Genomic DNA, 27,616 nt, shown 5'->3' on the forward strand with positions numbered 1-27,616 from the left:
TGACGTGTTCTAGAGGCATTAGATATGAAAGTTGGCCTGTTTTGTCATGTAGGCTCGTGTTGATGAATTGATTGATCACCTCTTTTATTCTTGCATGCATGTGGACTATTAAGAACCGTGGTTTTTAAAACCAGACCAGACCAGACGTTTGGACCAAAAAAACCAGTAACCGGTCAGGTGATCAGTTTCATTTTACCTCAAAACGGTTATTTCACCAAAAACCGCTGATTTGATTAGCAAACTGTTGACCTGAACAGTCAGACCGTTCAAACTGTCCAACAGTTTTAACAATTTATTTATTTTTTTGTCAGAACAAGCCGTCCATTTGATTTGAACAGTTAATCCGTTTGACCAGAGAACTGATCCCCTGACCAGTTCGGTTTTAAAAACCTTGCTAAGAATAGATATTGTCTTAAGCCTCTTTTCGGCACTCTATGGCAGCCCTCAGCAGATATGTTGTTTGGACAGTTTACTTTCTGAGTTCAGATCTGCTGATCACCGACCATGCATTGGCCATGGTTTCCCAATGTACGGCTGGTAAATGCGGCTAGCAATGTGTTGTGGTCAACAGATCCAGACAATTTACTTCTCACTTCTGCCTGAGTAAGAAGATTGTGTGGAGTGTAGAGCAGCAATTATTTGGAGTATATGAAAGGGGTGGAATTTAAAAATTTTTCTCTAAAAGGAAAGCACATTAGACGAAGTAGAAGGTCTGGTTACAATGAGGACAAGGGGATGACTCATTACAGCTTGATGAGGGATGTGTTCAGAGGCATATCACTGGATTTGGGGATCAGAGACCGAAAAATTGCACCCAGATCTTCCATTGGATGATAAATAGTTGTTTAAGAATGGTTCCTATCATTAGTTGGATCTATGAAGTGCAATTTTAATGGTTTCTCCCTTACGCACATTTGTTTTGCAGGCAAATCTGGGAAAAGATTTTGAATGATTTAGGGGTTCTTCCAATACTTAGCTTGAAAACTTGATAGAAAAATAGGACCTAGAAATTAATGGTTGGAAATATTTTTTTATTTGGAAATTGATGAGAGGGTTTTAATAATTTCAGGGAGGACAAGTTTTCGTGCTATCCATGAAACAGAATTATAACCCATAGAGGCAAGCATCAACCACTAAAATCATTGTTGCATTAACTCTCCCTAAATGGATGGCATGCCCATTTTAGATACATGTCGAGTCAGATTTTTGGACACCCATTGAATTCCTACTCCTCTGTCAGTGTACACATTGTACACGGAAAACTGACTAAAATACATGTTCATATAAGAAGGAAGAACCCAATTGGGAGAGTCATGGTGTTAGGTGACCTCTGCATCTATCTGAACAAGATGTTGATAGAGGTCAAGTCACCCTGATATAATTACAAAAGGCCCATGGACCCTCAACATCATCTCTGGACCTACCTATCACCCATTTGAGATTGTTATGATATCTTTAATCTTGCTGGTTCTAACATAGCCAGAAAATGAAAGCCTTGAAGCAGTGATATCATTTATGCTGTTGGGTTCCCTGAACAAATAGTCCCTGAATAAGCTAATATGGCCTCTCCTCTCTCATCCCTGAATACTCTCTTATTACACCCAAAGGCCTGTGTCATCCACCCATCAGAAGCCACTGCCAGATGCAAAATGCAAGCTCCCTTGGCCTAAAGAAGGGTTTGACCTCCAAATCATGATCATGAAGCATAACATTGACAGGTAACTTAAACAATTTTATCAGCTAATATTCAGTCATAGCAAATCACACACACAATAAAAGAGATCCTTGTAGGAAGCAGGACATTCCAGACAAAGTTTTACCCCTAAAAAGAACCTCTCTCTAGACTGGCCAGGAATTACAACAGATGTGAACTAGGATCAACATCTAATGTTGATGGTTCTGCCCTGTATTAGGCTATTGAGCCTCTAATCTCAAAAAGGCAAGATATTATGCTTTTAAAACGCTGGTTTCAGGATGATCCCAAAGACCATAACTAGCATTGAAAACACAAGGACAGGTAATACCATCTTCTGATATCTTTTCACTAAGTAACCAAAGCAGTGTTTTAACTTTTAAAAGCGCAAGGCACTAAAACGGGGGTCATGCCTGAGGCACAAGGTGCAAGGTAAGGGGCACACCTTTTTGAAGCAAGCCACAATTTTTTTTTAAACGAAAAAAGTAAAAAAATTCAAAATAAACCAAAAAAATATTAAAATAGTATTAATTTAGAAAGGAAATGAAAACTTAAATTTTAAATTAAATGTTTTAAAAATCCTATTGGCTCAAATTGAAATACACAAACATAACATATGAACCATATTCAAAGTGAAAATGTAAAAATAAAATCAAACATGACAGACAAACATATTCAGACGTGAAACTTTCAATCTCTTTATTTCTTTTCCAGTCACATCACTTTAAATGGCTAATGTAATTCTAAATCTACAAGCCACCTTCGTACCAAGCCCCTTGAGGAAATCCCGGATAAATCCATGCTAGGATCTTAAATTCTTAACCCGTACATAAAATATTGGTTTTGTAAATGTTATTATGGTTCCTTATCTTTTGAAACATGTATTGTGTTAAAAGATGAATGAATAGTATTAGCAAAAAATGATAGTTATGGGAAACCTAGGCATACCGGGTGCATGCCTCAAAATGCACCTCACCAGGGCGCCTAAGTGCACCTTTTAAATCACTGAACGAAAGCAAGTGCCTACTCAGAATCCATCCTAATTTTTTCAGGATTCTGCAAACAAGATAATGGTAGTGAAATTAGCAAAATTCAAAATTCGGTGATTTGTTTAGGAATAGCATCTATGGATATGCAGTAATAGGCTAATAACATCTATACAGATTGCATGAAAAAAGGGGGGAGGAGTAATATGGAAGCTAAGGAATGAGCTCAGGCACTTCAAACAGATATCTAAAGACATGTTGATTCAAATAAGATGGATTAGGAGATCAGCTAAACAAGATTGCATGAATAAATTCTTGTTGTATTTGCTCTTTTAATCAAATGAATACATTCTGTATTGCTGATCCAAAAAGAAAAAAGAAAAAAAAGATTGCATGAATCTAGGAATACAAAAACAGTTGTAATTTCTCAGCTACACAGACCCTACACTTGCATTCAAAATAAAATACATATATGCAACAAACCTAAGTTTATCATCCTCAAGAAGATAAAACTAATACAGTTCTAAATAAAATGTACAAACTCTCATTTTTCTTAGTAATTTACTTGCTCTTTGGATGGATAGGAAATCAACATCACATTATCATTCTGATTTCCAAAGAAGGAACAACCAAGAAAGGGACCCATTTATTGAATGATTTGGACCAATGCTGTAAATGTGTAGAATATTAGTGTTGTCTCCATTGAGGTCGGTAAAACAAGTCCAACATATATCACTAGCAACGAATCAGCTTAATGAAAAAGTAATGTATAAGAAAGAAGCAGCATATAGAAACAAGATACATAACATATTACATACCTTCGAAAGAAGGTTTTTCCTTGCCTTTGATATCAATTTTTCAAATCTCTAACTAATGAAATAATGTGACAACTTAAATTGGGTGCATTTTAGGAAACTCATTTGTACACCTATACATTATTCCATGTATTCCTCCAAAAATTGTATTAGGAATGTATACTATATACATTTCAGCTTACATTATCCATCAAAGTGCTGCTACATCCTATGAGTGTACCACACATCTGCCAGTCCTCCCTGTAATGGAACAGAACAGAAAAGCAGATAAAGAAGGAGAAAAGAACAAGGAGAGAAAAGATGAGAAGAGAATAAACAGACCTGTTCAGTGATGATTTCTAGCTAATCTCTCACATACTAGGAGGCTGGGTATATATATATATATTTTAAAGTATAAGATAACGTGTTTGATTAATATTGAAGGGCCAAAATACAAAGAAGTCTCTGTGCATTGAGAAGCTGTACAGAGAAAATCATTTTACCAATATACCCACCCCTCAAAAACAAAAAACTAAAAATTCCTTACAAAAAGGAAGTCTGAATCAAAAAAGGAAGAAATATGTCTATTTTTAAATAAAGGATGTATTTCCAACCAAGAGTGAACCATCCCCATACTCCTGTTAAGAACTTCTTTCCTTTGTAGACTGCTTTGCTTCAAATATTCTGTTATTTCTTTCACACCATACTGCCCAGAAAACAGCTTCAGGTAGGATGCTCCAAGCTACCTTACCAGCTCTGTATGAACCTCCGAGTGGCGAGTGCCCATGCCCCTAGGATTCCAAATAAACTCTGCATATTCCTCCACACCCAGTACAAAAAATCACAGTGAATCAACAAATGACCCGATGATTCCACATTCCCATCGCACATAGGACAAACAGTATCCTCCGCCTCTATTCCTCTTCTGACTACATTTTCCTTTGTTAAGATCTTATCCAGCACTGCTGACCAGACAAAGAAAGTCAAGTTTAGAAGGAACAGATCTATTCCAAATTCTGTTACTTGGGAAAGAAGAAAGCTCCTCCCTTTGACTGGCTATGAAAGAAAGACTTCACAGTGAAAATGCCTGATTTCTCAAGGGCCCAATTTCCTCTTCTCCTCCCCCCATATGATATTTATCTTTTAGGCCCCGTTCACTTTTCGGTAAGTTATTACCCAGGTAATTGCAATTACCTGGGTAAGTTTTTCCTAGGAAACACTTACCTGGGTAAGTACATCTACCCATATTCTTTTATTTCCTAGGTAAATAAGAAAATGGACATTTTTGTCCCACTCAAGTGTTAGCAACTTTCCCCCTAGGTGGGAAAAAATGGATAAGTGGTACCCAGGAAAATAAACTTTCCCTGGTCTCCACATAAATCTGAAAAATGAACATGGGATTCTTGGTCAATGGGAACCAAAATCCCATTGACTAACTTTCCCCCCTCTCAAAATCCAAAAAAGAACACCGTATAAGTAGATTGCTAATGAATGTCCAATTGCATCATTATCCCTGTTAAATAAAAATTAAGGACTAGAGTGTCCTTAATAATCCAAAAGAATGTTTAAACTACCCGGCTGCTCACTACATTACCTAAACACTTCAACACTCCCCTCAAGCTAGAGTATGTATACTACATAGATCTCGCTTCCTAATAATGAAGTCAATCCGTGGAAGATGTAAGGCTTTAGTGAAAAGGTCTATTAGTTTATTTTTTAATCTAACAAAGGGGTCTCTATGACACCACCTTGAATCTTCTCACAAACAAAATACCAGTCCTCCTCAATATGCTTTGTCCTCCCATGAAACACCAGATCTAATGCAATATATATGTATAGTTGTCTAACTATCACAGTCTAAAATCTAGGTGCATAGGTAGTTAACTATAATTCCCATCTCTTACAACAAACTCTTAATCCATGTCAATTTTCCTATTGCATGAACCATTGCATGGTATTCAGCTTCCACACTAACAACACCCTGCTACTTGTTCTTTCAAGTAAACAATTTACCACAAAGGCCCCGTTCGCTTTTCCGTAAGTTATTTACCTGGGTAAATGCATACCTGGGAAACATTTACCCGGCTAAGTGCATTTACCCATGTTCTTTTATTTCTCATGTAAATAAGGCAATGACCATTTTAGTCATAAAAATCCATTATTAAAAGGGGCATTTTTGTCCCATTCAAGTTCTGGCAACTTCCCCCTAGGTGGGAAAGTTATCTACCCACCTAGGAGATGGGGTATCACTTACCTAGAAAAATAAACTTTCCCTGGTCCCCACATAAATCTGAAAAAAGAACATGGGATTCTTGGTCAATGGGAACCAAAATCCCATTGACCAACTTCCCTCCCTCTCAAAATCTGAAAAAAGAACACCCCCTAAGTACAGCACCCTATTGTAGATCTTTAATCTGTTGGTGAACCTACCCAATCTGCATTGGCAAAACTGGATATGGATAAATATCCATGATCCTTATACCACCTCCTTAGCCCAGGATCCTTTTAGATATAAAAGGATTGTGAGCACTACATAAAGATGAGACACTTTGTGCAAGTCCATGGATGACCACATTAACAGCAAAAGACATACCGGGATGCATGGTGGTTTAATAATTCAGCTTTCCAATTAGTCGCTTGTATTATCTTGGATCTTCCACAGGCTCCCCTAATCAAAAGCAATTAGTTTAGTATTTGGATCCAAAGGTGTAGATAGTAGCTTACATCCTAACAAGCCTGTTCCTTCAACCAAAGTCAAATAAAGCCTCTTGAATATACTTATTAGCAAGGTTCAAAATATCGATACACCTGATACACCAGTAGGGGTGTATCGGGCGAATTGATACTGGTTTAGGGGGGTCGGTTTAGGTCTCCTCCACTCCCTGAACTGGTCAGACCCCCGGTACACCCACTGTAGGGACATACCGGAGGGGTCCCAAAATGATACGTATCGATCCATATCAGTCGATACGTGTTGATACTTTGAACCTTGCTTATTAGGTACAAACATAGTGGACAAGGAGGTGATAAAGCACCGAAAAGATGGAAATAGGGAACTATAGGAAACAAAATAACTGTAAGGATGGAGTGTACACAATCTCTTACCTTTATGGTGAGCAATAGGGGATTAAGGACAGAAGTAGGCTTTGGCTGGGAACTTAGCCTATAAGTGTTGAACCAGGTGATGGAGGGGCCTAAGCTGTTGTCCTCCGAGAGGAAACTTGTGTAAAAGTGGTTTGGAGGTAAATCAGAAGAAGATGATACGTTATCAACCACAGGTCCACAACTAAAGGAAATAATATATATAAAAACTATGTGGAGATGATGATCTAGTCCTTGAGAAATAATCAAATAAGGAATAGATTCATGAAAACTGACATTTCTACAAAAATAATAGCAACAAAGAATAGGACTATAGCAGTTGTAACCTTTCTAGGTTCTTGAGTACCTCAGAAAGATGCACTTTACAACCTTGGGATTTGTTTTATCTAAACTATTATTAAAGAGATGTGCGCCTTTTTGAAGCAAGGCGCAAAAATACAATAAAGAATGCAAAGAATAAAAAAAAGTCAGAAATTTTAAAAAAAATCAAAGAAATGCAAAAAAGTAAAAAATATTAAACATAATATTAATAAAAAATATAAACTTAAGTTTTAAAATAAATGTTTTAAAAAACCTATTATCTAAAATTAAAATACATAAGCATAACATGTAAAGCGGATTTAAATGAAAATTTAAAAATAAAATCAAACATATAGAACATTTTCAAACATGTAAAAACCACAATCTCTTTTTTTTCTCAATTGCATTACTTCAATTATGTGATGTAAAACATATTGCATTCCTAATTCTACAAGCTGCCTTTGTGCCATGTCCCTCGGGGCAAGCCCAAACAACTCTATGTTAGGGTATAATTTTAAGGATAAATCTCTTAAACTACCCCTATTGTTCACGAAATTGACAAACTGTACCCTTACTATTTAGATATTGTCTTAAGCTACTCTTAAGTTTATTGATAATTGTCTAAAACCTCCTTTACTGTTAATTTTTCATCCCACTCCGTTCACATGTGACATTATGTGAGTGATAATTTTTTAAATTTCCCAAAATACCCTTATTGTTCACCAATTACCACCGTTGTTGGAAGTTGTAGTGGTGGCGGTGATTTTGGCATCATTATGAGCCAGCAATGCTGGTGGGATCGCTAAGAGCCCCAGAGACCCCTGGAACACAACTCCTAGACACACATTTCAGGATTCGGAGAGAATAAAGAGATTGAATCAAATGACTGAACAGATACTTTACAAGAAATTAAAACTCTCACCTATGCGCCTAACTAATAAAAACTGCCCCCATACCTGTTTCCACTTGGAAGTCAGAAGAAGAACAGGAACCAAAGAAGAAAAGAAAAGCAAGCTTGTATGTCATCGCTGATTACAGAAAAGTTAGTATTATTTGTAATTTCTATTTCTCTTCCTTTTTCGGTCCTACTCATTTGTATAGAAATTGTTTTATTTTTATGATTTGCTTTAATCATCCGTTGTTCTTCTGTTTATTTATTTTTTTAATCCATTGATTGATGCGATGACTTAGAAATTAGAATGCTTTGACATCTGAATATGGGGTTTCCTTAGTTCTTCCGTCTTTTTTTTTTTTTGAGCTTTTCTTCCTAAATATGAGCTTTGAAATCTGAATGCTCATCTGAATATGAGTTTTTCTTCGTGAGCTTCAAATTTTGAGCTTTTCCGTGAAATCTGAATACGGGACTGATTATTGGGAAGCGTGGTTTTAGGAATGTATTTAGGAGTTCTCTGGCCTTAATTAGGAGTTTTCTAGATTTATTTGGCCTGGCCAGCGGTAATTTCCCACTACAACTACAACTAAATCTCCTATTGTATATATATACGATGTAATCCTGCATAATAAAGACAACAGAATTCTCCAAAAAGATTTTAACATGGTATCGGAGCGGGAAACGGGAGCGAGAGGTCTGTGTTCTAATACCTCTGGAGATCAGTAGCGGCAGCGACGCTGCTCGGCGCTGACAAAGGACAGACTTTGCACTCCAAATCCAGTTCGACACTCCGTCTTCCACAGAGTTCCGATTTTCGCCTTCGTCCTCCCAAGGCTGCAACGGGCGGTTCCGTTCTGAGTTCTGTTTTTCGCAGATCAGACAAGAACTCTGCAGAATTCTTCGGTCTTCTTCTTCTTCTACAGAGATTCCGTTCTGAGTTCCGTTCGGCTGAATCTGTTGATCGCCTTCTATTTTTGGACATCCAGCAGAGGCGGCGGCAACCATCTCATCTACCCTCCGTTTTTACCACTTCGAGATTCCTGATTGCAAGCGCCGAACACCATGTCAGTTTGAAGCAAGAAGATAAGAAACGACACCCCCGTTCCGGCGATCGAATTCAGGGCAAAATCCAACCGGATCAAAACAGCGTTTGCTCATCTTCCTTGTTGAGACGACGGCAGCGATCAGAGGTTCCAAAATCGAGTGATAGCGGCGACCTCCGGGTGGTAACCATTGGCACGGCGATCGAACCCAACCCAGTAGAGCGGCGGTGAACGTCTTCGTGTTCCGGGTGATAACCATTGGCACGGCCGTTCCCGTACTGCCTCTCTCTGTTCATCTACTTCCTAGCCCACACACGGCCGCCTCTTCCTCCCCTGCCTCTCTCTGCTCTCACAGATTCGGCAGACGGAAGAGGCTTCGAAGGGAACTTGACGAAGCCTGCTGCGCTTTCTGTTGAGGTTGCTTCTTCTCTGCCGGCGACGAAGCAGCAACCTTGGCGGCAACAGGTTTGCTATCGGCAACAACAGGATTGCTATATGCGGCAACAGGTTCACTATAGGCGGCAACAAGTTTGCTATCGGCAGCAACAGGTTTGCTGCCAGCGGAAACAAGATTGCAATCGCCGGCAACGGGTTTGCTTTCCGTATTTTGATTGTCTTGGTCGCTACGGTGAACGACACTCGTCACCAAAATATGCTTGTCAGAAATCACAGGGTTCGCTTGTGGATGCTGCCTTGCATTCTCTTTGCAGGCTTCGGGTGCCATCTATGATTCATACACGTGGAGAAACTGCTCTATGGTGGGTGTGATAGGTGTCTCAATAGACCCTCTTGGACTCCCACGGCTGTGTTTTCTGTTTTTGTGCGACATGAGGTATATCTACACCACGTGCCGCCACATCTGTTGCCACCAGGATAAGGGTGACACCGCAATCGACGATTTGGAGGATAATCAAAGACTGCCGTGTCTCTTACTGTTTCTTTTCGATATTATTGGTGATAAGTCGGAATGGTGGGGAGATTGACCCCGCGGTACATCGATCGGGTATGGAACAGGTTGAGAAAAAGGGGTTGGACCTTTTGGCAAACGTGACCGAGCTTCAGCAAAAACTCATGCTGTTCATGCAGCCGTAATTGATGGAAATAGGACCGGATTAAATGGGCTTAATGACGAGCAGACTCTTGTAATAATGCTTGATGCTTACAAAACCAGGACTAATGGAAAGCTCTCTGGTAAGAAAAATTCTACTGATTGGATAATTGATTCTGGGGCGTCGCACCATATGACTGGAGAAATTGATTTATTGATGGATGTATGAAATATTACACAGTGTCCGATAGGACTTCCCAATGGGAAGCAAACCACTGCAATGAAAGAAGGGACTTTACATTTGGGTGGAAATATTTATTTACATCATGTGCTTTTTTGTACCAAGAATGAACTGCACCCTTATTTCCATAGCAAAATTATTGCAAGCGATAAATTGTACTGTCACTTTTACTGACAAGCTATGTGTGATACAGGACTAAACCTTGAGGATTCTGATTGGAGTGGGTAAGCAGTGTGATGGGGTCTATCATTTTAGAGGAGCAGCACTAGTTCGGGCGAATAGAACAAGAGGTATGAATGAATGGGAGTTATGGCATCGCAGATTAGGGCATTCGTCTAAACAAATATTATCTTTTCTTCCTAAAGTAGATAAATTAAATAGAACCGAAGGAGACAAGCCATGTGATGTTTGTTACAGAGCAAAACAAACACGGGAAATCTTTCTTGAAAGTAAACATAAAGTTGATGATTGTTTCTCTCTAATTCATTGTGATACATGGGGCGCCTATAAAGTACCTGCCTCTTGTGGTGCAGTTTACTTTCTAACCATTATTGATGATTATTCTCGTGTTGTGTGGGTTTAATTGTTACTGGAAAAAAAAGTGAAGTAGCATATATTATTGAGAAATTTTGTGCCATGGTAGAACGTCAGTTTGGCAAGCAAGTCAGGATTGTTCGAAGTGATAATGGAACAGAATTTAAAAGCTTGAAATCATACTTTGAGACTCATGGCATTCTATATCAAACTTCGTGAGTTGGGACACCGCAACAAAACGATCGGGTGGAGAGAAAACACAGGCATATCTTGAATGTTGCGAGAGCATTGAGATTTCAAGCAGGCTTGCCTATTGGTTTTTGGGGGGAGTGTGCCTTAACCGTCGGATACTTGATAAACATGACACCTTCTTCTGTACTTGGCGGGAAGACTCCGTATGAGGTACTGCTCGGGATGCCACCTCGATACGAGCAAATGAGAGTATTTGGCTGTATCTGCTATGCTCATTGGAGTCATCGAGACAAGGATAAGTTTGGCGAAAGGAGTAGGAAGTGTGTTTTTGTAGGTTATCCCTACAGAAAGAAAGATTGGTGCATATATGATGTTGAAAGAGGTGAATATTTTGTCTCCCGTGATGTAGTATTCCATGAGAATGTATTTCCATATGCCGCTAATCTAAAAGCAACTCTGGAAGACAACTCTGGCCCAGCCATTGCACCAGCTGATACTGTGGTTGATGATGATGTTTTTCACAGCCACAAAGGAAATAGAAACTGGGGGAGTGATGTAGCCGACATCTGTGATAGGGGGAGCCTTGAAAATAATGATGATGGAAGAGAGGAGGAGCACGAAGATGAAGAGAGTGTGCAGGAAGTGGGAACTAATGGCAGTGAGGACAGAATTAGGGTGGATCCAGCACCACAAACGGCACTAGAGGAACAACTTGGTAGGGGAAATCGGAATCACAAGTCGTCTGTTTTGTTAAAGCCCTACATGACCTACACTGCTCGATGTTTGAAAGACCCCATTCACACTCAAGCCAACCCTGAATCAGAGTCCTCAGGTACGACTCCCTGTCCCATAGTGAATTATGTGACATGTGCTACTTTCTCTGCTAAACATCAAGCTTTCTTAGCTACAGTCACTGTAGGAGTCGAGCCCACCAGCTTTTCTGAGGCAATGAAAAGTGAAAAATGGAGAGAAGCTATGAGGAAGGAAATCCAGGCTCTAGAGGACAATGGTACTTGGAATAGACAGGTTGAGGGGTTAGATTACAATGAGACTTTCGCTCCTGTGGCCAAAATGATGACAGTCCGCACTTTCTTAGCCGTGGCAGCCGCTAAGAACTGGGAGTTGCATCAGATGGATGTACATAATGCATTCTTACATGGGGATTTGAATGAGGAGGTATACATGCAGTTGCCGCCAGGTTTCGCATCTAAGGATCGAACAAAAGTGTGCAAACTGAAGAAATCTATGGATTACGTCAAGCTCCTAGATGTTGGTTCTTGAAATTGACAACGGCCTTAATACAGTTCGGATTTGTTCAATCATATCCTGACTACTCTTTGTTCACTTATTTCAGACACAATGTTCATCTGCACGTGCTGATATACGTTGATAATTTGATTGTTGGGGGAAATGATACTATAGCCATTATGAAGTTCAAAGAGTATCTCAGTCGATGCTTCCATATGAAAGATCTGGGTCCACTCAAATACTTCCTAGGTATTGAAGTAGCTCGTGGTCTTGAGGGAATATTTTTATCTCAACGGAAGTATGCCCTATACATTATCTCGGAATGTCGACTATTGGGAGCCAAACCAGCGTCCGTGCCCATTAAACAGAATCATCATCTTGCACTAGCCAAGGGCGCTCTAATGGACAATCCGAATCAGTATCGAAGACTAGTAGGACGGTTGATATACTTAACCATCACACGACCTGAGTTGTGTTATTGTGTTCATATCCTGGGCCGGTTCATGCAGAGTCCACGGCAAGAACATTGGGAGGCAGCTTTGCGTGTAGTGCGATGTATGAAGGATATCCTGGACAAAGCATATTGTTGTGTTCCAATAGCGATTTGCGTTTGTATGCTTATTGCGACTTTGATTGGGCAAGCTGCCCGTTAATGCGACGTTCGTTGACTGGGTATTTTGTCATACTGGGATAGTCACCGGTTTTTTGGAAAACGAAAAAATAACACACTGTATCGCGCTCCTTTGCAGAAGTAGAATATCGTTCGATGGCTACGACAAGCTGTGAGTTGAAGTGGATGAAGAAACTTTTGTTGTCCTTGGGAGTGGCGCATAATGAACCTGTGCAATTGTATTGTGATAATCAGGCAGCTCTGCATATAGCCGCAAATCCAGTGTTTCATGAGAGAACAAAGCATATTGAAGTCGATTGTCATTTTGTTTGGGATGAGATACGACATAGGAACATTGTTACTCGCCATGTTCGGACCACAGAACAATTGGTTGATGTTTTGACGAAGTTACTTGGCAAAGAGAAATTCACATATTTCCTTGGAAAATTGGGCATTTGAAATCTTCATGTGCTGATTTGAGGGGGAGTATTGGGAAGCGTGGTTTTAGAAATGTATTTAGGAGTTCTCTGGTCGTAATTAGGAGTTCTCTAGATTTATTTGGCCTGGCCAGCGGTAATTTCCCACTACAACTACAACTGAATCTCCTATTGTATATATATACGATGTAATCCTGCATAATAAAGACAACAGAATTCTCTAGAAAGATTTTAACATTGTTCTTCTATTTTTTTTTTAATCCATTGACGATTTGTTCTTCTGTTTTATTTTCCAAATTTCAGGCTCTGGGAGGTATTGAAACTCGGTGGCGGAGGAGCTGGTGGAGGTATCGGAACTCAACGCTATTGCTTTGAGGGTTTGATGGCAGCTGCATACTTGGGTGAAGTGTAGAATGAACAATCGCTCCAAAACAAAGAGGCCCTTTGAAAAAAATTGGAAATTATGGGTTTTTCATCAATTGAAAATTTGGTGAATAGTGAAGGGCAAATTTCACATTTTGTTTCCTTCTACTAGCATTTAACGTAATGTCAATTGTTAGAAAACTTAAAGGTAGCTTAAGACAATTTCTAAACAACAATGGCATAGTTTGCCAATTTTTTAAACAATAGGGATAGTTTAAGAGATGTGCCATAATTTTAATTGTATTTTAAGAAGATATTTTATTAAAATGAATGAATGAACAACATTAACAAATAGACAAATTCTTAATTTTTTGTGTTGAAATTAAGAATTTAGTACTCTACCGTTAACTTATTTGAGCTTACATCAAGGAGCGTGGTTGGGGGCCAATTGCTAGGTTCAAGAAAACAAAAAGCGTAAAATTTTCAAAAGTGACACACCTAAGCTGAGGCGCATCGAAAGTGCTGCGCCTAGGACCCGGGTGAGACGCATAAGCCTCGCCTGTGTGTCTAGGCGCGCCTTTTATCTACACCAAAACCAAGACAAGTATCCCCTTCTATTCAAAAACTTACATCCTGTTTTTCTCGATTTCATCCTCAGGAAAGAGAAAAAAAAAGTCCTACCAATTTTAATATCTTCTCTATGTTTAGCAGATATGTAATGTACTTATCCTTGTTCCTATCAGTTTCAATTTCCTCCCATTTGTATAACTTGCACTACTCTTTTTAGGTGCAACAGAACCATTGTTTTCTCGACTGCTTCCACAAAATACCTTTCTGCGAGGAGAAACTACAATTTTTTTGTCGGAATCAGAACCACTCAACGTGTATCTTCTTCTCTTTCTTCGAATCAAAGATTATATGCTTTCCTGAAGAACCACCATGGCTCATTATACCCACCCTGTTTTTTCCATTCTACCGGTTTCCTTCATTTCATTTAAAAACTGCAGAAAACCCGGAATTCAGCAAGTTCCTTTCCTAATCAATGAAAGAACCCCTCGAATCCAGGATCAAAATCCAAGAAAAAACACCAGTAGTTATCCTAAAATCGTCTCTACCTACATCAGCATGAAGTTACACCCTGAAGAACAGAGAAGGCGAATTTAGATATAGAGACTTCATCGAAGAAGAGTAATAAAAATGAAGCCAACCGATGCCGACGGTGCAACGTGCTTACCTTATAGGAAAGCTCTGCAATCCATCCTCTGGCATTTTCCAATGAGGTCCCCATTGGTATTTTCGAGCGAACAAATCTGAACAAAGCCAAGAGAGTTTTTATTCTTCTTTTAGTGAAGCCAAGCGAAAAAGAGAATGTTGGAGGTCAAGGAGCTTGATATCGGCCTCCTATACACCTTGGGCTTGGCAAACGAAATCATCTGTTTTTTCGGTAAGTACAAAAACCTCCCCTTCAAATATTTTTTAAAATTATCATTCAGCTGATTTCAAACCTTTTTAATTCCCAGGCTACCCTTTTCTTATTTATTTGAATAATTTATGATTGAATATTAAAGTCCTCTCAATTGATCTAATAAATTCTTGTAGATTTTTAGATTTAATATTTAAATAAAAATGGTAGAATTTTTTTGATAGAAATAAATTTATGGTTTCTTTTGTTTTTTTTTTTTGATTTGCTGGAAAAAGGAGCGGGTATTTTTTATATTTTAAGATGTAGAGAGACATTCGTGTAAAAAAAAAAAATCTTCTATTTTAGAGAAATGCTTCTTATTATTTTAGTTGGCTTCATTGGAGAAAACCGAGGTATTTTTCATTTTTTTGTCAATTATGGTTTGAGGATAAGAAAATTTTAAGTGGCTATTTTAGTAATTTAATGCATTATGTCACCTGATGTATTTGTCGACTCCGATCTCCTGCGCATGATAACTCTGCCCACGCCTACCCATAATATACTACCCCCCATGAATTGGGAACATCTCCCCCTGCATAATACTATGTAGAGCACTGTTTTCAAAATTGGACCGGATCGAACAGTCAGACCAGAAAAATCGGGATGACCGGTTCCGTTTTCCTCCAAAACCGTTTTTTCCTTTAAAACTGTTGATTTTGGTCAACAAATCGTTGAACCGGCTGGTTAACCGTTTGAACGATTTTGACCATTTTCCAATTTTTTAAATTTTTAATTTTTTCGTCAGAATGGGCCAGCCATTCGGGTGATGAAACGATCGGCCCATTCGAACCGATAACCAGACCCCTGACCGGTTCAGTCACCGGTTCGTTTTTAAAAATCATGATGTAGAGGATGAGATATTTTCTGTGTATGACTGAGATAAACGTGGGCAGAGTTCTCATGAAGATCTGAACTCGTATTTGCCACAAATAACAACTCAAGGAATATTTTTGTCCCAAATGACAACTCAAGGAATATTTGTCACTAACCCCATAGAAAAGAGGGATCTTTGTAATTTACCTTCTTTTGAACTTTCTATCTACTTTTTTCCTCCAAATTGTCGCGTGAGTGTTGTAGTTCGATACTTTGATGGCGTTGGTCATTGGTCGTTCGACACTTCGATGGATTTATTCATCATATAGTGTTTCTTACACCCACCTCACAACACTTTGAGATAGAGTTTGGATTAACTACCAATGCATGTCTCAACAATGTCCCAACCTTTCACTGCAGCCGTATATGGAAAAACATCTCTACATGAATGGTAAGTGAGATATTCTCAATGAGCGGTTGCAGTGGCGTCCTAGGACAGTGCTGGGACTTGGGAGAATTTTGTTGGTAGCAGTCCCTGCCCTTTCAGCTATGCATTGGGGGAACAATGTCCATACTTGTATGGTTGTATACTGGAGCAATTCCAAATTATGTTTTATTTCTACTCTTTGATTATTGTTTTTGTAGCAAATCTCAAGAGCCAAATCTACTTCTCACACTCTTGTGCATCACTTGCTGCGTAACCAATTACAAGTGCATGAAGGAGCTTGGATGGAGATTAACACGAATGATTATACAATAATCAAATTCAGTCAAACATTACTTATAGGCTTTGTTTTGGTGAGTTTGGATATGTTGACCACAAGACATTGCTGCCCACAGTTTGCCATACATTGAGAACATTGGTTGTAATTTGCATCACTGGTACTCTATAAATGTGTGGCATCCAGACTCCTTTTTTGTCATGATCGATCCTCACCTTGCAAAGCCACAGTGCGAAAGCTCATCAAATTTTGGAACATTGGTTGTACTTTACATCGCCGATACTCTTGATGTGTGGCTGGGTGAACATGGTCAGCAGATTTGGACTCCTTTTTTGTAATGATCCTCACCTTGCAAAGCCACGATGTGAAATCTCGCCCAAATTTGGAACATTGGTTGTAGTCTATATTGTTGATATTCCTGATGTGCAACTGGGTGAATGTGGCCAGCAATGTATTGTAATCAACAAATCTGGGTTCCTATTTCATGGTCCTCACTTTGCAAAGCCAAGGTGTGGAAGCTCATCCAAATTTGGAACATTGGTTGCACTTTACATCGCCGATATTCTTGATCTGTGCTGGTGAATGTGGCCAGCAATGTGTTGTGGTCAACAGATCTAGACCCCTTTTTTTTGTCATGGTCCTTACCTTGCAAATCCACGATGTAAAAGTTCACCCAAATTTGAAACATTGGTTATACTTTACATAGCTGCTATTCTTGATGTGTGGTTGAGTGAACGTGGCCAACAATGTGTTGTGGTAAGTAGATCAAGACTCATTTTTTGTTATGATCCTCACCTTGTAAAGCCACTGATTGGAATCCCACCAAATTTGGAACATTGGATGTAATTTACATCGCTGATATTCCTGATGTGCGGCTAGGTGAACATGGCTAGCACAGTCTTGTGATCAACAAATCCAAGACACCTTTTTTGTCATGATCCTCACCTTGTAAAGCCATGGATTCAAAGCCCACTCAAATGGGGACTAGGGCACTAGGTCTAACAAATGGTGTTCCCCATGTAATAACTCCCCTCATGTGAGAAACGAGGTAATATTGAAAATGCGTAAATTGCTAAAACTTTCCCTAAATTTTTTGACTATTGCTGAAACCTCACTTGAAATATGGTAATTGCAATTACCTCCCCTGAATTTTTTTTAGCATAGTTGGAAGTAGATCCTCTCTATTGGAATCCTCTAACAATAAGCATGAAAATGCCCCACATATCCATGTAGTTACTTTTGACCAAAATGTCTTTTTTTTTTATAGAAATTTTCTCTTCATATCAATTGCTACCCCAACTCCTTCAATCTCTTTTCCAAAATTGATTTATTTATCAAAACTTCCCTTCATATTTGATGAGGGCAGAGTTGGCCCTCCAGTGGAATTGTGACACATTGTCACGGGGATAATCAGCGAGGCCCCGTGCGGCGCTCGATGGGGTCGAGAAAGCCTACGAAAGCAAGCAACAACACACACCAGGCAACAAAAATGCACACAGATTAGACAAAAGGTAACTTGTATTGCATTAATCAATGGTAAGTACAAGCACACAGTACACTGTCGAGGGGATCTCGTGCTTAACCTTTACACGCTCATGAACTCACTCGACTACCTACCTCCCCTCAAAGAGTACGTTAAGCTTTTGGGGGAGTGACAGTAAGAAACATCAAAAGAATGAAAATTCATATTATGTATTTACAATAACGCCATTGGCGGTCCCCCCTTACAAAATACATGCGTAGCCCACCCATGAGACTCATGTTGACACCTTGAAGGCACGCGGTTGGCACTCTGATGTCTCACGGTAGGTGCTTGATGGCGTGGCAAAGGAGTCACTCGTGACATTCTCCCCCACTCAATTCGATCTACGTCTTCGGAGATCGGCTTCGGCTGGTCCCTTAGAGTCACTACTACGAAAGGAAGGTTCTTCTGTTGCTCCCGAACCTGCTGTCGTCCAAGGCCGAGGTGTATAGTCTTGTAGCATGGTTGGGTTGGCCTACTCTGTTGTGGTTTCCTAGGGCTAAGTCCTTTCCTGGCGGCCTCAAGGTATGTTAATGGCTGATTCGACTTGGTTATTGGGTAGGTTTGGGCCAGGTAAGGGTCAAAATGATGGTTTGGATTGTTGGGGTGTTGGTTCCCATGAATATTTCCCCAAGGGTGACTCACAAGGCTCCTACATGATTCAGTCTGAGGGATGGTGCAAAAGTGGTCCCTAAGCAGCTTGGGTGGCACTCGCTTTCCCCTGTGGTTGTGGTGATAGGCGATGTTGAACTTGGACACGGCCTTGGGTCTTCTACTTTGCTTGATGGTTGTCGACGCGCACGAACTCTGTTGCTGGAGAGGTGTAGACGGTTGGATGGCCTGTTGTTTCCTACTGCTGCTGTAGTTGTTGGCTCGAGGTGCGGCTTCTTCAGCTTGTAGAGTGGGGAACTTCTTTGCTTCCTTCATGTTGGCATTGAACAAGACTTCTTCATGAAAAAGTTGTAGTGCAGAAACTTGCTTCCCATGAACTCGGGTAGAAGTCACAACTGGTACCATGCAAGGGGAGCGCTCGTCCAAGATGCACAAAGAGTTGATGTGAGGCAGGAGCGCGGCTTCTGCTTGTCTCATGAAGTCCATTTCCATGACAACTCAGAAGTCATCTAGGGGTACAACTGAAAGATTAATCTTGTCTGTCCACGGCCCAACTTGGAGGTCAACCCCACGAGCCGTGCCTTCAATCGCCTTTGCCTTGGAGTTCACGGCCTTGATCCACCCTGTCTCTTTCACGGTGTTCAGCTTGAGTCGCTTGGCCTCGGCAACTGAAATGAAGTTGTGGGAGGCCCCTGTATCAACAAGGGCTTGAGTCGGCTTCCCGTCGAGGAGGATGTCTACATACTTCAGCCCCCTTGGGTTTTCTTTGGCCTTCCATTATTGGCCTCTTTCTTCACCATGGCATTGAAGAGTTGAAGGGCGCCCACTCTTGGCGCTTGCACAAACTTTTCCTCATCACTTTGCTCGTCATCACTGAGCTTGGCAACAAGGGCATTGATCTTCTTCTTGGTTGGGCAGTTGCGAACCAAGTGATTTCCCCCACAAAGGAAGCAAGAAATTGGGGAGCCAGCGGTTCTGGGCTTATAATGGTGCTGAGGGCCTTGCTCTCCTTGTGGCTTCTTCCCGTAGTCTTGTCTTGCTGGCTTGTTGAAGCTAGAGTTGTCGTACGGAGGGCGTGAGCGACTTGCTCCCTCACTCAAATTAGGGGAACACGAGCTTTTTGGCTTAGGAGCTTCTTCATCTGACAAGCTGGTCTCATTGAGTTGCTCCGCCACTGCCATTGCTGTGGCGAGGTCCTATACGTTGCGGCGTTGGAGTTCTAGCTCGGCCCATGGCTTCAGTCCATCCATGAAGTTGAACAGTAGATCCTTGTCGGACATGTCCGTGATCTCCAAGGTAAGGGCTGAAAACTCTTTAACGTAATCGTGGAGTGAGTCCCCATGTTGGAGTGCTTTCAACTTCTTCTGCGCCAAGTACTCCACGTTCTATGGGTAGAATTGCCGCTTTAGTTCTCGTTTGAAATCAGCCCATGTCTCAATGGTGCACGTACCCCGTTCAATGTATTGGCATCGCCTGCGCCACCATAGCATAGCAATGTCAATCAAATACATGATCACTGTACGAATTTGTGTTAGGTCATCACCAATGCTAGCGGCATGGAAATATTGTTCCATCTGCCATAAGAAGTTGTCAAGTTCCCTAGCATCTCGGGAGCCGGCATAAGGTGTGGGGTCCCGAATCTTCACACGAGCAGGGGCCAGCATTGTGGAGGGGCTTGGAGTGCTGGCCACCAGTCTCTTGAGGAGCGATATGTCTCCTCTTAGTTCATCCACTTGAGTCTGGATGTCGGAAGGAGAGGCCATGGCTACTTTCATGGCCATCCATTCAGCTTTCTTGTCGAGATTTTGTTCCAAGGACTTCCTTAAGGGTTCTATTCAGGACATCTTGGACCTCATTCATAATGCCATTTAAACGGGCTTCTAGCTCCACCATGGAGCTCTCAATTGTTTCCACATTCAAGTGGATTTCTTCTACACCCCAACAGTCACTTCACAGCGAAGGATGCGTGTGTTGAAGACAGCAAGCATATCAGCTGACTTGTTAGGCTTGCTTGTCTTGGATGTGCGACCTTTGGGGCCTTCTCTGCAGCGGCTTCATCACCTAGAGACTCATCAGTCTCCCTTGCATGGGCAAGGCCATGCCTTATCTCGTCGGTGAGTTCCTTGTTGTGCTTCATTGCGCCACCACTAGTGTTGCTATGCAAGGGTCATGAGCGTTGAGGAGCAACCTGCTCTGATATCAACTGTCACGGGGATAATCAGTGAGGCCCCGTGCGGCGCTCGATGGGGTCGAGAAAGCCTACGAAAGCAAGCAACAACACACACCAGGCAACAAAAATGCACACAGATTAGACAAAAGGTAACTTGTATTGCATTAATCAATGGTAAGCACAAGCACACAGTACACTGTCGAGGGGATCTCGTGCTTAACCTTTACACGCTCATGAACTCACTCGACTACCTACCTCCCCTCAAAGAGTACATTAAGCTTTTGGGGGAGTGACAGTAAGAAACATCAAAAGAATGAAAATTCATACTATGTATTTACAATAACGTCATTGGCGGTCCCCCCTTACAAAATACATGCGTAGCCCACCCATGAGACTCATGTTGACACCTTGAAGGCACGCGGTTGGCACTCTGATGTCTCATGGTAGGTGCTTGATGGCGCGACAAAGGAGTCACTCGTGACAACGTGGCACCTCGTGACAACTAGGCAAACACCCAGCCAACAAACTTACGAAGTTGGTGACCCACCCGGGCACCAGTCTGGCCGGCCTGGTGCGACCTGCGCACGGCACACGCGGCTTGGCGTGGCCTGGCATGCTGCCTGGCGCGCGGCCTGCGCGACCTAGCCGACCCGGACCAACCTAGCACATGATCCGGCCAAGCCGCCCATAGGACGCCCACCGATAAACTCGGCGGCATACATACCCCACGAGCTCGGTAGCTCACCAGGGAGCTCGCCAAAGAGCCAGACAGCTTGGCAGAGCTCACCACAAACAGTTCGACAGAGCTCGCCACATGCAGCTCGCCATAGGCAGCTCGCCACAGGGAGTTCGCCCCCAGGCAGTTCGCCCCAGACAGCTCGCTATAGGCAGCTCGTCACTTGTAGAGAAGTTCGGTACAGGAGTAGTTTGGCGTATCGCAGGAAGATCTCCTGCCTGACGACCTGGCCTAGACATTGACCCGCCGAATGACGAGGCGCCAACCTGATGATCTGGCCCAGACATCGACCCGCCAACTGACGCAGGCGCCACCCTGACAACCCGGCCCAGGCGCCGACCTAGCCGCCTGACACAAGCACCAGCCTGATGACCTCGAGGAGTTCACCACCGTACCCCGGTTCTAACAGGATGTGACGAGTCTTACTGTTTGGAGGCTTTTCACCCACCTAACCCACGAGGACTCCGGTATATAAAGACCTCACCCCCCAAAGGGGAGGAGGATGAAAAAAGGGAAGTAACCCCTGCTCTCTAGCTCTCTCATGTTATCTTCAAAGCTCTCTACAATCAGAGTGCTAACTTAAGCGTCAGAGAGCCCCCGTTGGGAAAAATACCCTTGAGACCTCTGATTTAGTTCTCGTAGGTCCCTCAGCTCACGCTGCCTACAAAGAGGAGGAAAAGATGGAATTCTCGCAGGTCCCTCAGCTCCCGCCACCTACAAAGAGGAGGAAAAGATGGAGTTCTTGCAGGTCCCTCAACTCCCACTGCCTACAAAGGAAAGAAGACCACCTCATGCTGAGGGCAGTCGGATTGCACCGCACCAGGGAGCTCCACCATTCTCTAAGTCACTGGCCGCCTAGTAGGGAGTTCTCCACCAGGTAGCTCTCCGCCAGGCAGTTCGCCATCGAGCAGCTCGCCACCAGGCAGTTCGCCACCGGGCAGTTCGCCACCAGGCAGTTCGCCCTAGGCAGTTCACCACCAAGTAGCTCATTACTAAGGCACGCCACCACCGGGTCAAATGACGAGGTACTTAGCCAAAAAATTTTACATCACAAAACATTGGCACGTGGCCGAAAACGGTTACATCAATATCTATCACTCAAAAGTAAATCTACAACTTTAATCCTTTTTTTGTTATTCATAAAATTTGTGTTGTTTCTTTTTCTTTTTCTTTTTCTTTTTTCTGAAAAACCAACCTCAATAGTAACTGCATGGGTATTTTGGACATTTTGTGCTTCTTTTTAAAAGATTCTAACATAGGGGTTTACTTGCAACTATGTCAAAAAGTTCAGGGGAAGTGATTACAATTACCAAACCTTAGAGGAGGTTTCAAAAATGGCCAGAAACTTCAGGGGAGGTTTCAACAATTTGTCCTATTGAAAACTCCACGGATGTATTAGCCAATAAAGACAAAGTTCAGATCTAGTCCCAATAAAACACCTCAACAAGCCATCACAGCCATGTATTGGAAACATCACCCTTGTCATCTTCATGGAAAGATGTACTTAATGTATGGCTGCAATGGATTGTTGGGACATTGTTGAGATTGTGTGTTGGGGTTAGATCTGGACTCCAATGCTCTATGGGTTTTTAATAGGGGTGGTCAAGTCTGGGTCACCTGCCAAGAAGGTGCATTCCAACACCTTATGAACAACATCTGCCACCGCACATCTCATACATGGTGGATCCCACTTTGATTATGGGCCCCTAGTTTTATAGTGAGATTTATGGTGTATCAAGCTAATAGGGTGTTGGAACTTGTTTTATTGGCAGGTAATCCCGACTTATTTTATTGGTAGGTTTGGTTCTAAGATAGAACCAATAACCTATCTCATTGGAATTGATACTTGAAGAGATCGGATTCAGTGGTGCAAGGCCTGTTCAAACACCCTTTACAGCCTTGCATTGAGGATATCTCCGTACCTATTATTTCATGGGGAGATATTCCCAATGCATGTTTATAAAGGCTCTTCGAACGAGCCTTGTACTGATTGAAGCTGAGTTCATTCAAGGATGTTGATTGGATTTGAAATCTAGTAGGTGTTTGGCACTAGTGTGATTCATAAGCGATTCGTTTCTCAAAGAATCACCTAACGGTCGAAATGCTTTATGACCGTTTCATGTAAAAATGCATTTGGTTCTGTTTTAATCCACATCAGCACGAAAAAATGTTTTTCCCATAGACGCATTTGGCAGCATGGTGTCTCTCTTTAGCAATTTCTTGTCTCCGACATGATCCCATGCAATGCATGGGCATATGATGCACAATATTATTCCAATCTAACTACATAGATTTAAGGCGTAGAAAATTAGAAAAAAAGGCATAACTTAATACATATAAATTTACTTAAAACATCTGAATAAAAAAGCATAATTTTATTATAATCCAATGGCATATATATAACATAGCTTATTTCAGAATCTAAATAAAAAATTTAATAGATATTTGCAAATAAATAGTAATGTTTAAAGAACGTTGTAAGCAAATTAAACATAAATTTAATTAAATATGATTCAAAGCATAAAAATTAGAAACTAAAAAACTGCTTAAAATAATTAAAAAATGTATTTTATTAAAATAATACTAAAAGTAACAAGCATACACCTTTTCCAATAAGCACATAAAAAATTACTTCCATTTGCAATAAACACATAAAAATTACTTTCATTAAAAGTATAAATAAAGAGGTGTGATATAGATACATACAAAAAGTTTATTCAAAGGACAAATTATTTTATTAAAAATAATTTGCACATGGGTTTAGGGGTGGCAATTTCCCCGTCCCCGACGGGTACCCGGGCTCCCCGACCCAACGGGGTCAGGGACGGGGATGGAGAATGCATTCCCCACCCCGACCTGACCCCAATTAATCTATATATATAATATAATATACAATACTATATATTATTTATAATATTTTATATAATATTTATATTATAATAATATAATATTATATATTATATTATTATTCTTTTTTTATTAAAACTTAAAAAACACTTGAAGTGTCGAGTCTTTGAGACCTCGACAGAGAGACTGACAACGAAGAGAGAACTCTGAACCCAGAAGGGCTAGAATCCATTATTCTTCTTCCTTTGTCTTCGTCGACGATTCGCCGACTGCCATCGCTATCACCACTCGCCTGTTGAACATCGGACGTCGTCGGACCTCTATCGTCACCGACCACCAGTCTACCACTTGATGAGGAGGAGGTGGAGGAGAAGTAGAAGGAGAGAAGATTTGAATGGGTTTTTTGGCAGATAATCTCAACAGATCTGAGTGGGTTTCTCGGTAGATAATCTGAAGATCTGAATGGTAGTGCTTTGGGTTTTTGTTGATTCTTTGTTTTTTTTTTTCCTATTTTCCTTTTTTCTAGTGCGGAGTTGGTGGATATTCGTATCTTTTGGAGTCTGTTGATTCTTTGCATTTGCTCTAGCTGTTCTAGGGCTAAGAGTCCGGATTTTGTAGTGATCCTCGGGGATTCAGGTCCCCGACGGAGAATTCATCCCCGTCGGGGTCGAGGATGGAGGAGGATTCCTTTTCCTGACGAGGATCAGGGACGGGGATGGGGGGTGATTTGGGGGACAGGGTCGGGGATGGGGAATGTAGTCCCCGCCCCGAACCCACCTCATTGCCATTCCTATATAGATTCAAATAACCACATTAAATATATACAAAATTTCAAATAAATAACCAAATTAATAGTTTAAAGAATAGAAAATTAGAAAAAAAAGTTTAAAAACTTAAAAATTTTTAAGAATTCTAAGTAACATCCTTAAATTTAACATGGGAAAGTGTAGCACTCAAGTAATTCACAAAAAATAAAACATAATTTTGATAATACATACAAACTATTTTGCACATGGGTTCCAATGTGTATATGTTTACATAGGTGATCCGATAGTACATACTAATAGTTGTATGACTACTAACCAAAAAAACCCTAATCCATGGTACTTAATTAATGAAAGTGGTTTTGTAAGTGCTAAATAATTATCTACTTGGATAACTTGGAGATGAAGAGGACAAGTCCAAGTAGTATCCAAAATATGAAACACAACACATTGCACTCATAACAAACCAATACAACTAGGTTATTTTCATGCCCATTGGTGACATAGTTGATACCACATTTTGCTCTCTGTTTCTTATAGGTGCTAGCTCACCTAGGTATTGATCAGCCCATATAAATGAACCATTATGGTTTGCTCTCAGTGGGCAATGAAAAAACCACCTGCAATAATTGCCCTCAGTCTTTGCCACGTGCAGGGTCACAATAACACAGGAGTTGTGATTGAATCATCTGGAAGCTTCATGTTGCTGTTTAAAAATCAGGTATATGAGAATACACACATATATTGTAATAACATAATGAAGTTTTGGATGGAATTTAAGTGCATTTAAACCCCACTGGTCCACAAATATGTAACATCACTGATAATAAAAGTCATTACAACTTTGGTTCAGGAAAAAGAAACACAGTAGCAAAGCATAAAACATATGTTACACTAGTGACAATGACGATGTTGGTAATCCAACCACAAGGCATTGGCAATAATATCTCTGAGGTCAAACATCTCCATGTGGCCTACAAAACTTCCCACTTCATTTGTTTCATCATGAGAGCTATCTTCATCCGAGCTACATAGCAGGTTCTCAACTTCCCATTCTTCTAACTCTGAATCATGTCATGCTTCTCTCTTGATGAAATTGCAGGTAATAAAGCAAGTTGCCACTATATACCGTTGAAATCACAAATCATAAGGTGGCATGTTCTTTAAGATGGGAAACTTTCCCTTCAATCTCCCAAAGCATCGCTCAATGACATTCCTTAATGAAGAATGGATGTAGTTGAATAAATCTTCATTTTTCCAAAATCTACCAACTTGGTGTCGAAACTCACTCAAATGATATCATGTGCGGGGGTAAGGAGTGAGAAACCCAGGACTATTAGCAAAGCCAGAATCTAGAAGGTAATATTTCCCTACATTTACATAAATAGTCAATAATAATGTGAAGGGTTTAATTTATTTGAACTAATTATACATTAACCCTAAAGTATACTTGGTGGAGGCATGGGAACTTCAAGTCAAGATTGGCAACAACTTCTTCTGCAAGTATCTTTGAATCATGACTTGAACCTTCCCATCCGGTGAGGACAAATGTAAATTGCATGTCAAATGAACATGCAACTAGTACATTTTATGTGCAAACACTTTTCCTTCCTCTATATGGGACTTGGTCCTCATTGGGTGCAGAGGCACTAACATGTGTGCTATCTATTGCACCGATACAATCTTAGAGGAAAAAAATTACTAATGTAAGCATAAGTATGATGGAGAATCAAATAGATAATTTGCTAACATTGTTCTACTTCTACCTTAAAGAATGGGAAGTATCTCTATGATTATTTGATATGTGTAGGTGTTTTAGTGAATGGTGGTGGAGTTAAGAGCTCCCCTCCCAACCTACATGCAGCCTTAACAACCTTCCTAAAATGTGTATTTATAGTCCATGAAGAATGCTGAAAATGCTCGGCCATGATCCGATTCCTTTCATTATGGCCAACGGTCAACAAGAAGTAAGCCAATGACTCCTCAACCGTTATCTCATGTGTATTTTTCAATAATCCAATACATTTTAGTATATTTGCAAATTTTTTAAAAATATGACGTTCCATTCTGAAAGAATTATAACATCGATTAGGATGTTCTAAGTCATTCAGAATCTCTCCCCATACATAGTCATGCCCTCTCAATGTAGATGTCATACACCTACGTCGACAAGCCTCATCAAATATTGGAATGTTGGGTTGAACAAAAAATTGTACTACAGTGTCTTCTGATGAATATGAAGATTGAGAAGACATGCTTCACCTATACATATTCACACAAATGATAGAAACACATACTTTTTATCACACATTCCATGAAAAGTATCATTTTTATTAAACACACTTTGATATCTATCTATATCTATATATATATATATATATATATATCGATATATATAATAAACAAGATAGTATCTCTACTATACCAAAAAGAGAGTGTCATATGTTTATCAACAGTTGTGCGGTTTAAAACATACTGTCAATCC

At 40.6% G+C, this 27,616-nt stretch overlaps 2 long non-coding RNA genes across 5 annotated transcripts; one reads left to right on the forward strand and one right to left on the reverse strand.

Moving 5' to 3' along the window:
• Window positions 1–3,430: 3,430 nt before the first annotated feature.
• Window positions 3,431–10,286, reverse strand: LOC148861895 (uncharacterized). The gene is made up of 2 exons (XR_016094881.1): window positions 8,478–10,286; window positions 3,431–3,734 (listed from the first exon to the last, which is right to left on the reverse strand). It is a non-coding gene; the product is annotated as an uncharacterized LOC148861895 (long non-coding RNA).
• Window positions 10,287–24,523: 14,237 nt separating this feature from the next.
• Window positions 24,524–27,391, forward strand: LOC148861896 (uncharacterized). Of its 4 annotated transcripts, XR_016112458.1 has the most exons (5): window positions 24,524–24,832; window positions 25,787–25,852; window positions 25,985–26,085; window positions 26,234–26,490; window positions 26,942–27,391. It is a non-coding gene; the product is annotated as an uncharacterized LOC148861896 (long non-coding RNA). The 4 variants fall into 4 exon arrangements; XR_016112459.1 differs by lacking the exon at window positions 25,985–26,085 and having other exon boundaries at window positions 26,942–27,207; XR_016112461.1 differs by lacking the exons at window positions 25,787–25,852; window positions 25,985–26,085 and having other exon boundaries at window positions 24,528–24,832.
• Window positions 27,392–27,616: the final 225 nt, after the last annotated feature.

The sequence above is a fragment of the Nelumbo lutea genome, chromosome 4 (assembly GCF_056320005.1).
Source record: "Nelumbo lutea isolate HS-2025 chromosome 4, American lotus-T2T, whole genome shotgun sequence".
NCBI classification, from domain to species: domain Eukaryota; kingdom Viridiplantae; phylum Streptophyta; class Magnoliopsida; order Proteales; family Nelumbonaceae; genus Nelumbo; species Nelumbo lutea.